The sequence below is a fragment of the Anabrus simplex genome, unplaced genomic scaffold, assembly GCF_040414725.1.
Source record: "Anabrus simplex isolate iqAnaSimp1 unplaced genomic scaffold, ASM4041472v1 ctg00000132.1, whole genome shotgun sequence".
Lineage (NCBI taxonomy): Eukaryota > Metazoa > Arthropoda > Insecta > Orthoptera > Tettigoniidae > Anabrus > Anabrus simplex.
In genome coordinates, this window is record NW_027130081.1 from 21,124 (window position 1) to 34,886 (window position 13,763).

Sequence of the window (13,763 nt, forward strand, 5' to 3'; positions counted from 1 at the left end):
AGTCAGCATTCCATATGAGGATGCGAAGTTGGCGGCCTTGATGTGAGTTAGCTATATTACTTCTTACTGCCATGGCTGAGGAAAATATATTGCAGGGCAACTTGAGCGCTAGTGCGGTTTTCTGGCGGATAGAGGATGTTGAACATCATGTCATTTATTTGTGCAGCGATACCTGTTGAATACAATCTCTCTGAGAGAAGGTGAAATTGCTCGTGTATCGGTAGATTGTGCAGTTGCTGCCGGGCTACTTCGTGGTCGTCTGATAGTTGTATGCTGGGACGAACCAAGGTTGCACTCGAGGCCCCTCGCTTTTGTTGAAAGTGCCTGGCCCCGGTGACGTCAGCACCGCCCGGCCAATGGGAGTGCAGCTGCTACCGAGGGTGGGGGAAGCGAAGCAATAAAACAGTCGGGCAGCAAGCCCCCGAACCATTCTTCCTGGGACGAGTCGACAGTGAGCACGTGATGGCCCGTACTAAGCAGACTGCACGTAAATCTACCGGAGGCAAGGCCCCGCGCAAGCAACTGGCCACCAAGGCTGCCCGTAAGAGCGCGCCTGCCACCGGAGGAGTGAAGAAGCCTCATCGCTACAGGCCCGGTACCGTGGCCCTGCGTGAGATCAGACGCTACCAGAAGAGCACTGAGCTTCTGATCCGCAAGCTGCCCTTCCAGCGGCTGGTGAGAGAGATAGCTCAGGACTTCAAGACCGACCTGCGCTTCCAGAGCTCGGCTGTCATGGCCTTGCAGGAGGCCAGTGAGGCCTACCTGGTGGGTCTTTTTGAAGACACCAACTTGTGTGCCATCCACGCCAAGCGTGTCACCATCATGCCTAAGGACATCCAGCTCGCCCGCCGCATCCGTGGCGAACGTGCCTAAGTCCGGTGCTTGTCTTATGGCTGGAGCTTTACCAAACGGCCCTTTTCAGGGCCACCAAAATTTCCTAGAAGAGTAGTTATTGTCTCTCTGGTCTAGGATAGAAGGAAAACGAAAAGAAAAAAAGCTAGTGGTTCCTCTAGGTTCAAGGAAAAATCTAAGAGTAACAGAATATAATAATAATAACAATAATAATAATAATAATAATAATAATAATAATAATAATAATAATAATCTTGAGTATTGAGTACAATAATTCATTAATTAATATCTAGGACGTGATAGTAATAATAATAATAATAATAATAATAATAATAATAATAATAACAACAACAACAGCAACAGCAAAAGTGCAGTAAGTAAGGATAAAGAAAAATGTAGTTAAGTACAATAATAATGAAATTTGAAGAGTGAGTCGCCCCGCAATGAGACAAACTAGCCTGTTTAGGAGGCAGAGATAGGAGAGGCCAGGGTTCCAGCCTTGGACAGTGACTGACATAATATGCTCTCTTGGGGAATAAAATTGATGGCCCTGATAAGGGCCGTTTTTCCTCTGCTCCTACGAGAGCAAGAGGTGCGTGTAGAAGGAAGCAAGAACATGAAATGTCCTCACTTCCTTTTTGCTGGTGCCTTTTTAGGCGAGGCCTTGGGCTTAGCGGCCTTTTTAGGCTTAGGTGCCTTAGGTTTCTTAGTGGGCACCTTGGCGGCCTTCTTAGCCTTGGAAGGAGCCTTCTGCTTGGGTTTGGGAGCAGGAGCGGCCTTCTTCTTCTCGGCAGGCTTTTTGGAAATGGCTTTCTTGGCTGCAGCCTTGGCTCCACCAGCCTTCTTCGCCTTGGGGATGCGCTTCTCCTTGGGGGCAGCGGACCGCTTGACAGGGGCTGCGCTGGCCTTCTCCGGCTTGGCAGCCGAAGCGAGCTTGAAGGAACCTGAAGCTCCCTTCCCCTTGGTCTGGACCAGCTCTCCGGAAGCCACGGCAGATTTCAGGTACTTCTTGATGAAAGGGGCCAGCTTCTCAGAGTCCACCTTGTAGTTGGCAGAGATGTACTTCTTGATAGCCTGCAGAGAAGATCCACCTCGTTCCTTCAGGCTCTTGATGGCACTGCCCACCATCTCGGAGGTTTTCGGATGGGCAGGCTTGGTGCGAGGTTTCTTCGATGCAGAAGCCTTGCTCTTCTTGGGCGACGCCTGGGCCGGAGCCGAGGCGGGTGCAGATGCTGCCGATGCTGTTGCTGTGTCAGCCATGGTCACGATGAGAATGTGTTCGCGCGCCCTGGTCATCCGTATGTTCCACCTATCTCCGAGGAGATAGGTGGTTTGTAACGTGCCGATACCGGTGCGCTATTCCGCGCTCCTCTGTCGGACTGTTGTGTGTGTTAGTGTCAGTTGTGTGAATTATTGTGTTTTATTTGACAGTTTATGTATGCTCATGGTCACCCATCCAGTGGGTGACCACGCTCAATGTTGCTTTGACAGTATGTGTGCTCGCGGTCACCCATCCAGTGGGTGACCACGCCCGATGTTGCTTTGGCAGTTTGTGTGTGTATTTTATTTTTATTGTTGTGTGTGTGAGTGTTGATCGTATGTGTTATGTGTGTGTGGCCGTGTGTGTATGTGTGTAACCAAGACTCGCTACATTCAGTGTCACGGTGACACAGCAGTACGTGTTTGTCGGTTGTGGTTGTTCTGGGGTGACCAGGAGCAGACCACACCCTCTTGCGTTCGGAGGTTTGCAATGGGAATTACCGACGTCGTTAAGCAGTGACTCATACATAGGTGACTGGCGCCACCATATTTGTGTGAGTGTGCGGTGTTAAATTTGGAAAAGCATCGGTTAGGTGTTAATTTCTGAGGAAAATATTGAGCATCTGTAATTGGCAGTTTGTTGGCACCCGCATCGGCTGTACCCTTGTTCTGTGGTTTAGGAAGTGAGGGTTTAATTTGGGAAGAAGGATTCTTGGCGGGACGTGGATACTTGGTCTTGGATTCAGGGGCTCAGCTACTCGATCCACTGAGTTGACCCTGAATTGTAAGCAGTTAGTTGAAGGGGGGGGGGATAGGGGGCGGGGACAGGGAGGGAACCAACAGTCCAGGTTCTCGTCCAGGGAGAGTGATGTCCCTGGCCAGGGAGAGTGAAGTCCCTAGTTTTAACGAGAGAGGAAGGTTGGCTGGGCACTCGTCCCGGGTAGGAGTCCTAGGCATAAGGAGAGTGAAGTCCCTATGTTTTACGAGTGAGGGAAACCGGTCGCAGGCGAGGAGGGTGCCTTTGACCGGGGGGGGGTCCTAGGTTACAGTGCGAACCGTAAAGAAGGACTTGGATGGGGGAGATCATGGGGCAGGGAGGGGTACGTTTGATTTAACGGTCAAACGCACTAGGCGGACCAATTTGTGGCTATCAGTTACCCTCTGTTGCCCGAGTCGTGACAGGGCTAGTTTTTTATACGTGGTTAACGCCACAGACAAGTCACGAACTCAGGACAGCAGGGCAACGTCAGTTACGTAGTCTGTTGCAGGGCTGCCGCGTAGACTCGAACTTGGAGACCTGTACATGCTGTACTTGACTTGGAAGCAGTACAAGGGCTGTAACAAGTCTAAAAACGGCGGTTTACTTGAAGTGAGCAGACTATGAGGCTTGATTGGTCGCTGGATTGATAGCCGCGCTGTGATTGGTCGGTGGCGCTTGACGGGCCAGCACGGGGTGAGGACCCGGCTGGAGGTGGCCGCGGGAGCCACGAGCTCCCGCACTTGGCGGCCATGTTGGATTTGCTGGGTGGGCTAGCTCCTTGGCTGCTAGCCCGGCTGCTACGATGCTTCCCTCTCACGCACCCCCAGCCCCCGCAGGGGCAGAGGAAAAACAGAGCCAAGATGGAGTGGCTCCGTCCAGGCGGAGTGCTAGGCCTGGACGTGTTGTCATGTGTGTGTTCGCGCGCTCCCCTGGTTATCTGAGTGTATCAGGCTACTCGGACCGCGCAGGAAACAGCAGTGGCTGGCTGTCGGGTGGGTTGCGCGGCGACAAGTTGGGGACGTGCTTCCTAGCTCCTTTCTCGTGCTCCCTGCGTCTTTAAGGGGTGGGTTACAATCAGGGTTCGGTTAGGAAGGGATAGTCAAAGGTTTGACGCTGCTCCTCAGGTGGCAGAAGTACTCGTCACCTTGCTTCGGGCGTCCTGATGGAGGTGCGTTCGATGGGCAGCATTTCACCAGCCGCCTCTCCATGCCGACGTTTAGGGGCGGCCGTCGTCGTCGCGACGCCCCCGGGAGTGACCCCCTCTTACCTGAAGGAAGCCCAATCCTTCCTCTAGCAATGGAGCTGAACGGCCATCCTCAGGCTCTAACCCCTTCCGAGTGAGAGCAAAGGCAAGTCAGCCTTTAGGTAGTTTTCCACAGAGTGAAGCAGACCTGCTGTAATCTGCCTCTTGTAGCTTTGCTTGAAAGGACCTACAGGATAAAGGACATAAGTTAGAAGCTAGCCTCCATGACTCGTTCGACTCCTGCTTTCCTGCTGGTAGCGCCAATCTCGTAAAGTCCTAGCCTTTAGGCCTCTATTTATAAGGCTCTCAACTCTGTACAGTCTCTCACATCCAGCAGCTTTCAGCCCCTGTCGGGGGTCGAAAGCTCAGGTTGGGAAAAGGGACAGCCTGCCCAAGGGAACCTCTAGATGTTTCTTAGGGCATAATTAAATTTCCAGTTCGCTACAGAGCCTGTACCGCCTCAGGAGAGGCTTCACCCCTCGCCTGCTGGATGGAGGCATTGTGAGTCGTATCTTACTGCCTCCAGTGGGCTGCGAAGGCAGGATCGAGAACACCGTGACGGAGGAAGGGGCAGTCAGTCCAGACTCTTCAAAGAACAGATTTCCTGTACCAGGAGATGATAAGTCTGTCAGTTTGATAGACCTGGCAACATCCCTTACCTTCGGTCAAATTTCTTTAGGATGAGAGACCCTTTGAGACAGCAACTCAGCAGATTTATTGGAAGGAAGGAAGGAAGGAAGGAAGGAAGGAAGGAAGGAAGGAAGGAAGGAAGGAAGGAAGGACCATGGTTTCCCAACAAACTTCTCTGCAAGACATTGCCACAACTTACAAGGGAAAAAATGTAAAGGTTTGAGGTGCTGCAACACTCATACAGCTAACATCTCACTTAAATGGTCCTGAAAGAAAGAAAGAAAGAAAGAAAGAAAGAAAGAAAGAAAGACAGAAAGAAAGAAAGAAAGAAAGAAAGAAAGGAAAATAATAATAATAATAATAATAATAATAATAATAATAATAATAATAATAATAATAATAATAATAATAATAATAAGAAGAAGAAGAAGAAGAAGAAGAAGAAGAAGAAGAAGAAGTTGTGTTTAATGACCCTTCAATAGGAGTTTATTTTTTGAGAGAAGCTAGTGTTTTTACCTTGAATATGTATACTCTGAACGAGGTGAAGCAGAATTTGAAGCCAACTGATCGCGCCGAGACTCGATCTTGCTACCCACCTTCATCATACAGAGTAGCGTATGACGATGATGATGATGATGATGATGATGATGATGATGATGGTAGTAATAACTGTATCCAAAATTCAGGTAACATCAGTTTTTACTCGCAAAATGGTTTCATGATTTCTTTGGCTAAGAGAACCAAGCGGTAACCCTAACCTCGAAAATGAATTGTCGCTCTCGATTTATAAGATGCCCTTTCTTTCTTCGGCCTAGTCGCTATCTAGTCGGCAGTCGTTTGAAATCGTGCAGGTTTCTGCATGGTTCGACGTGCGTATCCTACTAGCAGTTGAAGTCAGCGTGAAATTAAGTACAGTACAGTAACTATGTGTAAGATCTCCTTCACTTGGTGAGACAAGTTGTAGGGCCAAATAAAGGTACAGAGAGCAGAGAGAGCATTACATAACATAGAGCTAAATATGCACTGTACTTGGGTTGATGGTGTATTATACTGAACGCCCTCTTCCCCCCCTCCCCCTGCCATTACATCTTTACTGAATGATTCTGCACAACGTTCCCTGCTGTTAATATTAATCCCCTACTGGGTTTTAGCTTAACGGTATCACTCGGTAATCATCATCATCATGACAGCCTCTGTCCTTCATGCTAAAAATCAGCTGCAGAGAAAAGGACCCTTTGTGTTCTTGCCATTATTATTATTATTATTATTATTATTATTATTATTATTATTATTATTATTATTATTATTATTATTATCATTATCATTTACCTCAGCGAATGAAAGCCCATGTATGAACATTTTTTTGTACATAAGCAACGATCAGCTGCTTTACCGACACCTTGTAATCCAAGAAAGAAAGAAAGAAAGAAAGAAAGAAAGAAAGAAAGAAAGTAAGTATAGGGGTACCTAACCACTCCTGAAAACTACTTTCATTGAAGGTTGTACTAGGCCAAACTCTAGAGACCTCTTACTAAATGGTACCATACTACAGGGCAGGTGTAAAAAATAGTTAATGAAACCGTATAATGAAAGGTACAGACTTAAGAGCAAGTGGCGTACTGGCTTATTATCCCTCCCTTCCAGGACCCTTCTTGCAACCACTAACCACCACCTACACCCCTGCCCAAGCAGTATTCGAGCATCGGGCTGTGTGATGTGGTCGCCTTAGAAGTTTGTGCTAGACAATACCCCAAAGAAAGTAGGTGGTTTAAGACAGGCAATAAAGTTTTAAGTTTTACTCCTCTTCCCTCAAATATGAAGAGAAGTACACCATAATGAGGGGTACTAAGCCATTTAAATTCATGACAGAGACCTGATGATTCTTAGCCCTGCTGATCTAGGGTGACACTTGATATAACCAGGCCAGACCCAGTACCTGAATATTTTTAGGTTATCCAAGCCAAACCTGGGTTATATATTGCCCGAAATATGTAGCATCTACCCTGTAATTAGAAGATGCAGGTGTGACTTCACGACTGGTGATGATATAACGGAGCACAATTTAGCATGTTAGGTACTAGTAGATCCACGATCAGCCCTAGCCGTGTCTGATGCAGAAATCCTAACCTGACTTGGGAAGAACGGTAACTTATTTCTTTCTTTCTTTCTTTCTTTCTTTCTTTCCTTGAACGCTAGCCTGTAGTAGTAAGGCAAGAGGCAGTGATCAGGTGGTCAGCAAAAGGACACATTATTGCTTGAGTTCGAAATTGTCCACTGCCTTAAGTAATAGTCGTATTAGTAGCAGTAATGGTGGTGGTGGTACTACTAGTAAGGTTATGTTCACTATTATCTTACGCCTTTCGTAGATGCCGAGGTGCCGGAAGTTTGTCCCGCAGGAGTTCTTTTTATGCGCCCATATCTACAGACCATCGAAATATCACACGAGTGAGCCGGTGTCGAACCTGTCAAGTAGGGCTCAGAATGGTCTAATTTTAACTAGGACGGTAACAGTAACTATACGGAGTTCCGATTCGTTCTACTCAATTTATCACTTGCCAAAAGATCGGTCAGCTGACGTACAAACAACAAAAACGAGTGCTTTCCTCCCTTCACCTAACCTAAAACGTCACGACTCTTTGAACTAACCCTTGTCGTCAAAAGGTTACCTTCTCAGTCTTATTTGAAGGGCGTCTCGTCTTTGATAGAAATGAAAGAGTTTTACAAGTTCCTAGGCTTCAAAACTACGTTACATCGCAACACACGCACTTCGAAGATAGCGGGCTGTGTGTAGGCCACTGTACTGCACTGGTGCCCTACCGTTCGTAAGGAAGCCCGGGAGAGACACGAGCGTACTACAAACTTGTAACTTATTGCCGAACCGTGTCGTAATTTGAATAGCTACTTACCTGAAAGAACATAAAAGGAAATTGTTCGACTCTTTGAGGGGCTGCTAAATGCCGCGGTCGGTTGCTAGGACATGGCTTTCATTGTAATCACGACAGTGTCGATGACGTTGCATGGAAACCACCTTCCTCGCGATTTTCAAGGTGGGCGGGGAGTTTAGAAGCCTCGTTCCGCCCTTTAATAATCTTAATATTGGGAGAAATAGGACGTAGAATGATGTTATGTGCCATAAGAGGCCTGCAGGATAAGCTACACTAACCTAAAAGAATAAGAACAGCAAGTTTAGACATAGGGACGTACGATAGGAGGTACGAAAGTTAAAATCCTGGCACGAGTAATTGGAAGCGGTGCTAGGCTCAGCAAGGGTCCCCTAGGTCGACACACACACACACACACACACACACACACACACACACACACACACACAGAGAGAGAGAGAGAGAGAGAGAGAGAGAGAGAGAGAGACGACGAATAATAATAATAATAATAATAATAATAATAATAATAATAATAATAATAACAACAACAACGATGATGATGATGTCGCCGCCGCCAGGTTAGGCCGGTCACCTAGGAGGAAATGCAATACTACGCTAAGCTTCGTTCCTGTATAGCCACGGGGTCGAAGAGCAGCAAAAGGTCTAGCTAGTTTCAGACGTAACAAAAAACGTGATTTAAGCAATTTCTGCTGGCCTGAGGCAAAAGTTGAAAGTAAGTTGTCGTACTGGGACTGGGAAACTTGGTAAAAAGGGAATTGAGCCAACGGCACGTGGTGTTCCCAAGCGGTCACCCATCCAAGTACTGACCACGCCCAATGTTGCTTAACTGCGGTGATCGGACGAGAACCGGTGTATTCAACATGGTATGGCCGTTGGCGAGAGAACGGAGCTTGAAACGTCCATACGAACCGCAAAGCGAGTTTCCTGGAGGTCTTTGTGGCGCGGGGGCGTTGGCAATGGTGCAGGGGTGTGCTCGGAGGTCGCCGTCGCGGAGCGGGCGCGGGTGGTTGTCGCGCTCCGCGGCGAAACGTACCCTAACTCGACTTAACCCCACTTCTCGTAACCTAACCCCAAAAAAACGCGCGCGCTGGCGCGCGCGCGCACACACACACGGGAAGTGTCGAGGGTTGTAATAATAATAATAATAATAATAATAATAATTACTGAAGGTGGTTGTGAAGGGGCCGGCGCTGTAGCGCAGGGGCAGCGTGCCTGCCTCGTAGCTGGGGGGCCCGGGTTCAATTCCCGGCCAGGCAAAGGAATTTTACCTCGATCTAATGGCTGCTTTGAGGTCCACTCAGCCTGCTTGCTTAGGGGCTGTAGTGCCATGGGGCTTGGTCTGGTTTTCATTGTAAAGGACAAAGCAGGAGGATTTTTAGCAATAAGGTAATGTAGTAGTAGTAGTAGTAGTAGTTCTTCCCTCCTTAGCTTATGATTTGAATGTTTTGCACTGTCTTTCGATGTATATGAAGTAGGACAGATAGATAAAATCAGAGTGGAGTTGATAACAAGGCTAACAGATGCTGCTCTTTTTTTTAAAGGTGTGGTGGCCCTGAAAAGGGCCGTTTGTTAAGAATGCAGCAAGGCAGAAAACCTGGCACCTTACTTGGAGCTGGTGTATTTGGTAACTGCCTTGGTACCCTCACTGACGGCGTGCTTGGCCAGCTCACCGGGCAACAGGAGGCGGACGGCAGTCTGGATCTCCCGACTGGTGATGGTGGAGCGCTTGTTGTAGTGGGCCAGACGGGAAGCCTCAGCGGCGATGCGCTCGAAGATGTCGTTGACAAAGCTGTTCATGATGCTCATCGCCTTGCTGGAGATGCCAGTATCAGGATGTACCTGTTTAAGCACCTTGTAGATGTAGATGGCATAGCTTTCCTTCCTCTTGCGCTTCTTCTTCTTGTCTCCCTTGGAGATGTTCTTCTGGGCCTTGCCGGCTTTCTTGGCTGCCTTTCCGCTTGTCTTGGGTGGCATGGTTGTCTGGGATGTCTCCTAGAAAGTAAATTTTTCGGCCCCCTTGCAATTCTTTTTAAGACCGAGAGGGCTGCATGCGACTAGCCAATGAGCGCAAGCTTACTGCAGCCTTATTGGTTGGCTCGTAACGTTGAGCAACCTTGCAGGCTACAAAACTGGTGCGCAGAGTGATTCGGTATCATTTTCCCTTCGAAGTAGAGCAGCAGAGCATCATAGCATCATGTCAGGACGAGGAAAGGGAGGAAAAGTGAAGGGCAAGTCCAAGAGTCGCTCCAGCCGTGCAGGCCTGCAGTTCCCTGTCGGCCGTATCCACCGTCTCCTCCGCAAGGGAAACTACGCTGAGCGAGTGGGTGCTGGGGCTCCTGTGTACCTGGCTGCAGTCATGGAATACCTGGCAGCTGAAGTTCTTGAGTTGGCGGGCAATGCAGCCCGTGACAACAAGAAGACCAGGATCATCCCTCGTCACTTACAGTTGGCCATCCGTAACGACGAGGAGTTGAACAAGTTGCTGTCTGGAGTGACCATTGCCCAGGGTGGTGTTCTGCCCAACATCCAGGCAGTGCTCCTGCCTAAGAAGACCGAGAAGAAGGCTTAAGTTCCTGTTCTCGGTCAGGGCGTTGGCTCACCGGAAAAATATAAATAAACGGCCCTTTTCAGGGCCACCAACTCCTTAAGATAAGAGCTGTTTGTCTATCATGCTGCTATAGCTATCTTAGCAGAAGTATGGAGAAATCCTGAAGTGATAGAGCAGTTCAGACAACTCTCCTAATAATAATGATAATAATAACAATAATGAGACACTGCAAATATGAGGGCATCTGTAACATTAGCCAGGAGAGCACAAGAATAGCCTTTCCTTTGAGGTTATTTATTTAAGGGGGAAATGAGTAAGGTAGCTCCAGGCCCCTCTTAATATTTAATTTTCAGAAGGGAAGGAAGAAGGAAGTACATTATAGATTTCTTTTCATTTCATTTATGCTGTATAATTCTGTTCTTGACTGCTGGATACTACCAACCTATGCATGTAAGAACACACACTTAACTAGAAAGGAAAGGAAAGGATACTTAAAGTAGTATATTTACAATACTTTGTCTTTTAGACGTGCACAGCAAGGAAGATAATGTTTGTTTTCTCTTGTTAGCATTAAAATGTAGACATCATAACTGATAATGAGGGCTTTTTTCCGTGCAGGTTTCGGGGAGATGACTGTTTTGAGAGGGAGAATAGCGCAAGCTACGTTAGAGGAGTACTGTAAGTGGGACTCTGTGCTCTTTTGAGAGGTAAGTGGTGGCCCTGAAAAGGGCCGTTTTTTAAATACTGCATGCTCACAAACGGGAGCACGCTCGGAGGAGACTTAACCACCAAAACCGTACAGGGTGCGTCCCTGCCTCTTGAGAGCATAGACGACATCCATGGCGGTCACGGTCTTCCTCTTGGCGTGCTCGGTGTAGGTGACGGCATCCCGGATAACGTTCTCCAGGAATACCTTGAGCACGCCACGGGTCTCCTCGTAGATAAGTCCCGAAATACGCTTGACTCCACCTCTGCGAGCGAGACGTCTGATGGCAGGCTTAGTGATGCCCTGGATGTTGTCTCGGAGCACCTTCCTGTGACGCTTGGCGCCTCCTTTGCCGAGTCCCTTGCCTCCCTTGCCTCGTCCGGTCATGATAGATCAGTAGAGCTGCGAGTTCAGAGCTAGAATGCGGCTGGCACTCGAGGCCCCTCGCTTTTGTTGAAAGTGCCTGGCCCCGGTGACGTCAGCACCGCCCGGCCAATGGGAGTGCAGCTGCTACCGAGGGTGGGGGAAGCGAAGCAATAAAACAGTCGGGCAGCAAGCCCCCGAACCATTCTTCCTGGGACGAGTCGACAGTGAGCACGTGATGGCCCGTACTAAGCAGACTGCACGTAAATCTACCGGAGGCAAGGCCCCGCGCAAGCAACTGGCCACCAAGGCTGCCCGTAAGAGCGCGCCTGCCACCGGAGGAGTGAAGAAGCCTCATCGCTACAGGCCCGGTACCGTGGCCCTGCGTGAGATCAGACGCTACCAGAAGAGCACTGAGCTTCTGATCCGCAAGCTGCCCTTCCAGCGGCTGGTGAGAGAGATAGCTCAGGACTTCAAGACCGACCTGCGCTTCCAGAGCTCGGCTGTCATGGCCTTGCAGGAGGCCAGTGAGGCCTACCTGGTGGGTCTTTTTGAAGACACCAACTTGTGTGCCATCCACGCCAAGCGTGTCACCATCATGCCTAAGGACATCCAGCTCGCCCGCCGCATCCGTGGCGAACGTGCCTAAGTCCGGTGCTTGTCTTATGGCTGGAGCTTTACCAAACGGCCCTTTTCAGGGCCACCAAAATTTCCTAGAAGAGTAGTTATTGTCTCTCTGGTCTAGGATAGAAGGAAAACGAAAAGAAAAAAAGCTAGTGGTTCCTCTAGGTTCAAGGAAAAATCTAAGAGTAACAGAATATAATAATAATAACAATAATAATAATAATAATAATAATAATAATAATAATAATAATCTTGAGTATTGAGTACAATAATTCATTAATTAATATCTAGGACGTGATAGTAATAATAATAATAATAATAATAATAATAATAATAATAATAATAACAACAACAACAGCAACAGCAAAAGTGCAGTAAGTAAGGATAAAGAAAAATGTAGTTAAGTACAATAATAATGAAATTTGAAGAGTGAGTCGCCCCGCAATGAGACAAACTAGCCTGTTTAGGAGGCAGAGATAGGAGAGGCCAGGGTTCCAGCCTTGGACAGTGACTGACATAATATGCTCTCTTGGGGAATAAAATTGATGGCCCTGATAAGGGCCGTTTTTCCTCTGCTCCTACGAGAGCAAGAGGTGCGTGTAGAAGGAAGCAAGAACATGAAATGTCCTCACTTCCTTTTTGCTGGTGCCTTTTTAGGCGAGGCCTTGGGCTTAGCGGCCTTTTTAGGCTTAGGTGCCTTAGGTTTCTTAGTGGGCACCTTGGCGGCCTTCTTAGCCTTGGAAGGAGCCTTCTGCTTGGGTTTGGGAGCAGGAGCGGCCTTCTTCTTCTCGGCAGGCTTTTTGGAAATGGCTTTCTTGGCTGCAGCCTTGGCTCCACCAGCCTTCTTCGCCTTGGGGATGCGCTTCTCCTTGGGGGCAGCGGACCGCTTGACAGGGGCTGCGCTGGCCTTCTCCGGCTTGGCAGCCGAAGCGAGCTTGAAGGAACCTGAAGCTCCCTTCCCCTTGGTCTGGACCAGCTCTCCGGAAGCCACGGCAGATTTCAGGTACTTCTTGATGAAAGGGGCCAGCTTCTCAGAGTCCACCTTGTAGTTGGCAGAGATGTACTTCTTGATAGCCTGCAGAGAAGATCCACCTCGTTCCTTCAGGCTCTTGATGGCACTGCCCACCATCTCGGAGGTTTTCGGATGGGCAGGCTTGGTGCGAGGTTTCTTCGATGCAGAAGCCTTGCTCTTCTTGGGCGACGCCTGGGCCGGAGCCGAGGCGGGTGCAGATGCTGCCGATGCTGTTGCTGTGTCAGCCATGGTCACGATGAGAATGTGTTCGCGCGCTCCCTGGTCATCCGTATGTTCCACCTATCTCCGTAGAGATAGATGGTTTGTGAGGTGCCGATACCGGTGCGCTGTTCCGCGCTCCTCTGTCGGCTTTTATGTGTTGTTGACTGTTGTGTGATTTTTCTTATGTGTATAATTGATCAGTTATGTGTTAGGTTCATTATTATAGTGGGTTTCTGTGTGCGTATGTGTTTTGGTCACCCATCCAGTGGGTGACCATTCCCAATGTTGCTTAACTGTCTGTGTGTGTGCTTGTGTGTATGTGTGTGTGTGAGTGTTGTGCGTCTGAGTAGTAGTGTTGTGAGTGTGTTAATTTGGCCGGGGAAAAACGTGACATTCCGTGATCATGGCTAGCACAGTTTGTGTATACGATGTTGCTTGCCCTGATTATAGGGCTTGCATAGCTAGTGTTGCTTTCAGAAGTTTGCAACGCTACATCGTATTTACTGTCGCAGCATACTATTTTGTGTTGTAAAATAGCAGCTATTGCGGGTGTTATGTAAAGAACAGCATTAGGTGTTAAATTTGGAAAGTAGTGAGCATCTGATATGTGCAGTTGTTGGCACACCGCCTCGGCTGTACC

General features: G+C 48.4%; 1 non-coding gene across 1 annotated transcript; it reads right to left on the bottom strand.

Annotated features, from left to right (window-relative positions):
* Window positions 1-8,406: 8,406 nt before the first annotated feature.
* On the bottom strand, window positions 8,407-8,525 carry LOC137503572 (5S ribosomal RNA). Its single transcript, XR_011019242.1, has one exon. It is a non-coding gene; the product is annotated as a 5S ribosomal RNA (ribosomal RNA).
* Between the last annotated feature and the right edge of the window lie 5,238 nt (window positions 8,526-13,763).